Here is a 7152-nt window from a genome sequence, read left to right on the forward strand (position 1 = left end):
AGGGGAGAGTTAACTAGGGGAAGGGCAGGGACATGAGAGGCTTTGAATTGGGGCGGGGGCTAATGGGGACATTAGCAACATAAAAGGGAATTAAGAAGGTAGAAAAAAAATGAAGTGAAATTAGAGAAAAGGTGGTGAAAGGAAACATACCAGAAAGATAGAGGTGTGCTATTGGAATGAGAGTGGTGCTTGAGGCGTGGAAAGGGAAGGAAGAACACGGAAACTGGAAAACGAGAAGAAGAGCATTGGCAGGTGGAGAGGCAGTGACTCAGAAAGGAGGGTGCCTTTTACAGAGCAGGAGAGGGCAAGGAAAACTAGAAGGGAGAGCGGCACGCGGGGAAAGAACCCGATAGAGCTGAAATTGTGCATTCAGGAGAGCAGAGAAGGCCAAATAGGGAAGTGAGGGGCGGGGACAGGGAGGAACAGGACGGGAATGGGCAGAGCAGGCCTATAATAGGGAGAAAAACATGCGCAGAAATATAAAAGGGCGGGGAGAGACAGACAGGCAGAATAAAAAAGAAAAGGTGGTGCGAGGCGGAAAATGTGCAATAGGGTAGATGGTCTCTTGTATCCTGGAGAAGATAGGGGAAGAAAAAGTGGAATAAGATACGGCTTGTGGTGAAGAGCAGGGCAGGCGGGAGACAGGGACGTGGAACTGGTGAGAGGAAAGGGGCAGTGTAGATCGCACAGAAGGCGAGGAGAGGGAGGATAAGCGAAATCAGTGGTGAGGGAACGGGTTGCAGAGAAGGTGCTGAAGAGAGATAGAGGGAGAAGGGTGGTGGTGACCGGTGCGGGGGCTGGGGTTGGACAGGCGGTTAGGGAGGGGTAGGATTGAAGCAAGAGAAGCAGAGGGGTGGAAGGGGGCGAGAGGGAAGGAGGGCTGCAGCCCTGAAAGATACAGCATTTTGTTTTACACTCAACATGTTCATTTTTAGAAATGTCAAGTATAGAACTCTCAAAAGGTAAACTTGGATTTGAGGTTATACACTAGGGCTTCATGAAAAGAAATACTCACAGGTAGACAAAAACAACACAGATACTTTTGGGTGGCAAGCACTTTTCAAAACGGCATCATGCTGACTATGGTTACCCCAGACTGTTTGCCTTGTGTTTATCTGGTTTCCTGCTATTCAGGGCCCCAGGCTATCTGCTCTCTATTTAAAATGGACTCCATGTACCCTAGGTGCATAACTAATTGGATATTGGGTAACCTTATCAGCCCCTGTACGGTGTACTATAGGTACCCAGGGCATAGGTGCATCCAAGGCCTACCAGGGGCTGCAGCATATCTTTTGCCTCCCCTGAGTGGCTATCCAAACTGACACAACTGGCTGATCACTCAGCTGGTTGTGTAATCACCTCTTGCTTAGATATAGTATACCTATATCTAAACCTATATCGGGACACATATATACCTATAAGTCACTCCTATGGCAGGCCTTAACAATCCTGGAGTCAGAGTGCTTGGCTTTATGTGAGATGGTGCTCTAGCATGAGCTGAGCCTGTCTGCAGCTTTCGGAGCACAGTGTTTTGCCGCCCGATTATATATGTATACGTCTACACACCTGGCCCTCTCCCAGGCATTATGTGGGCATCGTAGCAACAACATAAAAATAAACAAGCATTGGCGTAGCCAATAGTTCTCGCATTTGGGACCTTATAATCTGGCCTCCGGGGGCCCTGCTTCACCAATGGTGCCCCCAAAGTGGTCCCCAGGCCCAGGACGCTGGCCAGTGTGGTAGCAAAGTACGACTCAGGACCCCACTGCAAACGGGCCCCAATGCGATGCAGCTGTCCACAGTGCCACCCTAGGATCACCTCACCCCGCTCACTTCCCGGTTCCGGCAAAGTCCTGCTGGCCAACGCGGGCACCGGGGGAAGGACTGGGGCACCGGTCACCTCTCAGAGTCAGTCTCCCCCATTCCGACCACCGGGCGCGGGAACAGTAATGGTCGTTGTGAGAAGTTGGCCTGGCATATGCTGTTCACTAGTTATAGTGAACACCTTGCAACAGTCCAATTTGACCCTTATAGTGTTAGGTTAAAGACAACCTTTAAAGAAAGCTATCCTAGTGCTAGCTGTGTAGAGCATCCTTCAGGGTAAGTCTTGATGGAGTGTTAAGCTTATTGTTTTACCATAGATAACCTCTTGAATAGCCAAATGAAAGAGTAGTCCACACAGGTATATATTCAAAATATATGTATTTATTCTAGGAACAACCCTACTAGTCTATTTATGAGACTAGAGGCAAAAGATACATTTTCTAACAAGCATTAATAGTTACAATAAATAGCACTGGAATCACAGGGCCCCAGGGGGGGACCAAACCATATATCAAACAAGCATTGGAAATGCAATAGGTCTCGCATTAGAAAAGTAGGAGCTATTGGTCTTGGTAATGTTTTTTTTTTGTGTTTGTGTTTATTTGTGAAATAGCTAAATTGATAGCTTTGTCATTCACAACTCCAATAGTTTTAACTTTTGTGAATGTGACACCTATAGCATTTGGAATGCAACATGATTTGTATTTATGTGACTTTGATGGCAGCTTTTGTTGTTATGCCACATCTCTAGAGAGCAGGAGAGTACAGCAGGGGAAGAAGCACAGCCCTGCAAGCTGAGCGTCCTCCCATCGCACACCCATCTGTGGCTTGAGTGGTGTGAGGGTGAGGGGTATGAGGGTGAGGGGTGTGAGGGTGAGGGATGTGAGGGTGAGGGATGTGAGGGTGAGGGGGTGTGAGTGTGAGGTGGTGTGAGGGTGAGGGGGTGTGAGTGTGTGTGATGGTGAGGTTGAGTGAGGGGGTGTGATGTTGAGTGTGTGTGACGGTGTGTGATGGTGAGGGTGTGTGAGGGTGAGTGAGGGTGTTTGATGTTGAGTGAGGGAGTGTGAGTGTGTGGGTGTGTGACGGTGTGAGGGGGTGTGAGGGTGAGGGGGTGTGGTGTGTGTGAGGGTGAGTGAGGGGGTGTGCGGCTGAGAGTGTGTGAGGTGTAGTGAGTGTGAGAGTGTTGTGAGGGTTGTGAGGCTGTGATGTTGAGGGGGTGTGTGTGTGAGGCTGAGGGTGAGTGAGGGGGTGTGAGGCATAGGGTGTGTGACGGTGTGTGAGGGTGAGGGTGTGTGAGGGTGAGTGAGGATGATAGAGGGGTTGTTAGGCAGAGCGTGTGTGACGGTGAGTGAGTGAGTGTGAGTGAGTGTGAGTGAGTGTGAGTGAGTGAGTGTGAGTGAGTGTGAGTGAGTGTGAGTGAGTGTGAGTGAGTGTGAGTGAGTGTGAGTGAGTGTGAGTGGGTGTGAGGGGGTGTGAGGGGGTGTGAGTGTGTTACGTTGTGTGAGGGTGTGTGAGGGTGAGTGAGGGTGTGTGAGTGGGTGAGTGTTAGAGTTAGGGTGTGTGAGGGTGAGGGTGTGAGGGTGACTGAGGGTGTGTGAGGGTGAGGTTATGAGGGTAAGGGTGTGAGGCTGAGGGGTGTTGATGTTGAGAGGGTGTGAGGGTGAGGGTGGTCAGTGTGTGAGGTGTAGTGAGTGTGAGATTGTTATGAGGGGTGTGAGGGGAGCTAGGGTGTGTGAGGGTGAGGGTGTGTGAGGGTGAGGGGGTGTGAGTGTGTGTGAGAGTGGGGGTGAGTGAGGGTGTGTGAGGGTGAGGATGTGTGACGGTGTGTGAGGGTGAGTGAGGGTGTTTGAGGCTGAGGGCGTGTGATGTGTGAGTGTGAGTGAGGGGGTATGAGGTTGTGATGGTGTGTGAGGGTGATGTTGTGTGAGGGTGTGTGAGATTTTTGGGGTGTGTGACGGTGAGGATTGGAATTCTTGCATCTGTGAATTATCATGCACTATTACTAACTTAAGGGCTCATGGGCTTACCTGATGGATTAGCTTTGCACTTTGTTTAGGGTCACATTTTTTGCACAACTCATGGCAAACATGTCAAGCAATGTTCTTTAACTTAGTGTGCTCTGACCTATCTGTGTATAAATTATTGGAACATATTTAAAAAAAAACATTAAATGTCGAGTGTGATATTTCCATTTACACACAGTGGATTCAGATGTAATATACAGGAAAAATGCTTCCGTCTAGTGGGAAGGCATCTTTTTCGTACATATATCTTTAAGAATATTGCCCATATCTATATCTGCATGTGACCAATAATAGTTTAACACTGAATTTTAGTTTTCATTTTTTTTAATTAATGGCATGTATTGAACATGTTTTTAATAACTGATGCCTTAGAGAAATGGTTATTAAAATTATACTTTAAGAATTGCGCAATAATTACGAGAAAACATCCTGTAATTTTCTTACTTCTTTTTTTCAAGCTACACATTTTGTTTGGGTACATTTTATTTTGAAAACCGTCTCCAATCGTGCATCCTTTGTTTTTCATGTAATCAAGAAACATTCTTGTCGAATTGTAAATGGTCACAATGGTTACATTTTGTAAACATGTAGACGTGTTTATATTGGAACCACTGTACGTAAAGCGAACTGTTTTTACGGTACTTCTTGCCTAAGAGTAGGTCCTTAGTTCCTACTAAAGACTTTGGGCAGCGTTCACGGCCGGGCGAGGGATCCGTCTCCGAGCACCTCAGCCTTCACACTGCCACTCTGGAGCACTGATACGCTGCACGCCAGGCCATAAAATTATTCATAATCTGTCCGGTGGGTGGCATGGCAGTTTGGTGGTCCTGGGCCAGTTGCATGGCATCCGTTTAGCGGCCGCCAAACTTGAAAACATCCTCCCAGTCTTTTTCAGTGTTGCAAAGCACATGGTTTGAACTGAAATCAAGAAAGGTATGTCCAGTTATGACCAATGTGAGTACGGAAACGTGGGAACTTATATCTATGATGTTCGATTGACTTTTGTCACACTTTTTCATTATTTTCAATAGAAATGGATGCCACAAAGTATCAAGAGCTTCTGGATTATGTAAGCCGTAATGTGTATCCTGAAGGTTTCAGTAAAATGAAGAAGAATGGATTACGTAGACTGGCTAAAAAATTCACCATTGACGGTACTCTAATTTTCCAACTATTGTTTTTTTTCTTACAATTTAATTATAGACATTTTAAATCGAATTGGGTACTTGCTTGAAATGATCAATATGAATTGTAAATCATGTAGGTGATACATAAAAATCATAACTTTGGTGCTAACAACTATTGCATAGTACATTTAGTTTATTTATATACAATGTTATGGGCCTCATTTCGATGTTGGTGCGGCATAGGGACTCCCCATCCTAAAATGTTGCCTGTATGGATTATCATGTTCCCTCCACTCCCTGCCACATGGGTGGCAGGGAGGAAGATTAGTGGCTCTTAGCGGCCCCCCTTCATCACTGGCCCTTTTGCTTGGGTTGGGCACCTATGGTGCCCCCCCAACATATCCCTGTACCAAGTGACAGTCACAGCATGGTGCCTGTCATGTAGTACATGGAGATGTTTCACATCCCTGTTTTCCATTGCAGCGTGTGCATCATGGTAGCTTGTGTTACGGCCGGTTGAGAAAAGGGAGGTTCAGACATGCATAGTTACTTAAAAATCTTTTGCATTGTCCCTTTCGTTTTTACAATAGATGGTAACTTGTTCTACACTGGTAAAGAAAAGAAGGCAAAAGTTGTCATTGGTGGAGAAGCTGCCCAAAACTTTTTTTGTGAATTTCATTCATCTCTCATTGGTGGCCATTCAGGAATCAACAAAACCAAAAAAAGTATTAGCACACGATTTTATTGGCCGAAGATGTCAATTGATATTGATCAATGGGTGAGTTACAAATGTCCTAGCCTTTCAAAACAATTTGTTGTCAACTAAAAATCTCACTTGTTATTATGTCTTAAAAGCCATTCTTAATAGCCTATTTATTTTTGTTTTTACTATCTCAAATTTTAAATCTCTCATTCTCTTGCTCATGGGTCTGTTGTCCCATCCATTGGTGTTTATTACATTTACAGTATTTCTTTAACCTATCCATTATGCCATTGTGTGCACCAATATAATGACGCTGTTTTGTAAAGATATGTTCTTTAGAAATCTATTTATTTTGCAGGTGAACTTTAAATAATGTAATTTACCACAAGGAAGTGTGTCAGGCACTACTTTTGGAGGGTATGCTATTTTTATGCACACTGTCTACATTAGAGTTATGAAGTCAAAACGTAAATGTGAATTTATTCTTTTTGTGACTCCATTTAAAAATTTTTTTGAGAGATCTTTATTTCTTCATTTTCAGATCAAAGAGTGTGATATTTGCCAAAAGGAACAACCTGCACTCCAGATTTGCTCTGAATTGAAACCAATCAAAGTATGTTGTATATGTGTTATGTTTTGCTTTATGAAATTACAGCTCGGTTGGCATGATTTTAAATATTTAATATAAATGTTTGAGACCTGAAATCAATGCAACATTTGTGAAGAATAATTGAATTGGGAAATTTTGAGATTTGATTACATTTATTTTTCATTTGTATATGAACAGGTGGAAGACGTTTGGGAACTTGTAGGAGTGGATTTGATGGGACCTTTACCGACTACTCCTACAGGATACAAATATATTCTGACAGCAACAGACTATTTTTCGAAATGGGTTGAGGCATTTCCACTAAAATCAAAGACTGCAGCCGAGGTTGCTTCCAGACTGTTGCAAATGTACTTACGCCATGGAAGTCCGAAAAGGGTTCTATCAGACCAAGGCCGGGAGTTTGTCAATGAAGTCAGTTTCCAATTTAGGCCTTACATTTCGATAATGCAATTAGGAGAATAACACTTTGGTTTGTTAAATATATATATAGCACAATAAAACATTAAGCAGTAAACTCCGTGGTCCGTACCCGCTTTGTCGCAATCCATTACAGATACTGAGCGGCAACTTGGTGATATATTTTTAGATATGAATTTAATACATACATTTTGTAAAAAAAGATTCTTTTTTATGGTTTGAAAATGCAAATAAAGCACGGTAAACGTAAATGTAAATTCTGGACATAGTCATAGATATCTATATAGAAATGCCATGATTAATTATTATACAAGACCAATTAGCCATCTGTCATATTTAATGACAGTGCTAATTGTTAAATTGCTCGGCACCCTTTTTATTCAGTGGATGATTGCACCATTGGGGTTACAATCCTTTGTTACTGTTTTAGAGAGCTGGTCCACAGTA

The 7152-nt window shown here is 43.8% G+C and overlaps 1 long non-coding RNA gene across 1 annotated transcript; it reads left to right on the top strand.

The window, feature by feature from the left end:
- Positions 1-5618: 5618 nt before the first annotated feature.
- Positions 5619-6740, top strand: LOC147737082 (uncharacterized). Its single transcript, XR_015309594.1, has 3 exons — positions 5619-5753; positions 6220-6291; positions 6466-6740. It is a non-coding gene; the product is annotated as an uncharacterized LOC147737082 (long non-coding RNA).
- The last annotated feature ends 412 nt before the right edge of the window (positions 6741-7152 follow it).

Source organism: Lissotriton vulgaris, chromosome 1_1, assembly GCF_964263255.1.
Source record: "Lissotriton vulgaris chromosome 1_1, aLisVul1.2, whole genome shotgun sequence".
In the NCBI taxonomy this organism is placed as follows: Eukaryota; Metazoa; Chordata; class Amphibia; order Caudata; family Salamandridae; genus Lissotriton; species Lissotriton vulgaris.